Source organism: Orycteropus afer, unplaced genomic scaffold (assembly GCF_000298275.1).
Source record: "Orycteropus afer afer isolate SDZICR_OR568_19922 unplaced genomic scaffold, OryAfe1.0 scaffold00083, whole genome shotgun sequence".
Classification (NCBI taxonomy): Eukaryota; Metazoa; Chordata; class Mammalia; order Tubulidentata; family Orycteropodidae; genus Orycteropus; species Orycteropus afer.
The window spans coordinates 8107335-8108412 of NW_006921670.1; positions in this window are offsets into that span (position 1 = coordinate 8107335).

A 1078-nucleotide genomic window follows, 5' to 3' on the forward strand; every position below is an offset into this window, starting at 1 on the left:
CGAAACGAGTTTATACATGATAAACCTGATATCTATTAACTTTCTAAGACAAATTAAACAAAACAAAACAAAAACTTGGGGCGGGGGAGGGCTGGTGAGGAGAGTGACCGGGAGGTTCTCCGGGGTATCATTTGTGAAAACTTACCACGTTTAGATTTTTGTCATATGGAATATTTAATACAAAAATTTACTTTAAAGAATGATAATGATAACTCTATCTCCAAGTCACCCTTCAGTCTCAGAAATGAACTCACTCCCGTAGCTTAACTTCTAGCCAAACAAGACCTACCACATGACGTGAACAATTACACCAGGTAGTTTCGCTCCTTAGAACACTCAACCACGGGAGATCAGAAAGGTCATGAAACAAAAGGCATATGAACTGCTGAACGGAAAATATATTTGCTCTGTGAACATTCACCCAAATCACTTTTTTAAAAAAGGAAAAAAAGAAAGAAAGAAAGAATGACAATAATAATTTGGGGGCTAATAAAGCCTGTATCCTGCGGGGGCCGGCGTGGCTGAGGCCTTTCCTCAATGTGTTTAGGATGCATGTTGTCCCCTAGATCATGTTGTTCCCATATTCTTTATTCCTACTAACCTGGAAGATGCTGATTAGGGGCTGCTGGGGCTGGTCCTGGGTAGTCTTTACTCCTGTGGCCTCTCTTTTCCCCACTTCTGCTTAATCTGCCCTTCTTACATCTCAGAAGAGATTGACTTAAAACACAGCCTACACGAGGCCTGCCTCATTCCACTAACAAAGAAATCCCCTTCCCTAATGGGGTTACAACCACAGGTCTGGGGTTAGGATTCATGATGTGTTTTGGGGGGGCAACAATTCCATCGATAACTGGCTTGTTCGACCTGCTCAGCGATAGTCTGTTTCATTTCCTTTTTCTTGTTAGGGTCAAAATTAATCATTTTTGTGCTGCAAAGAACTATCTTTTGTCGGTTCTGGAAAGATCCCAATGGGCTGACCTGGAGAGAGCACGGTGCCTTCTCTGACAGGAGCTCCCCGCCCCTCCTACCAACTGGAGCAGTCACTGCACTGGGAGGCTGGGTTGTGGGGGAGGAGATG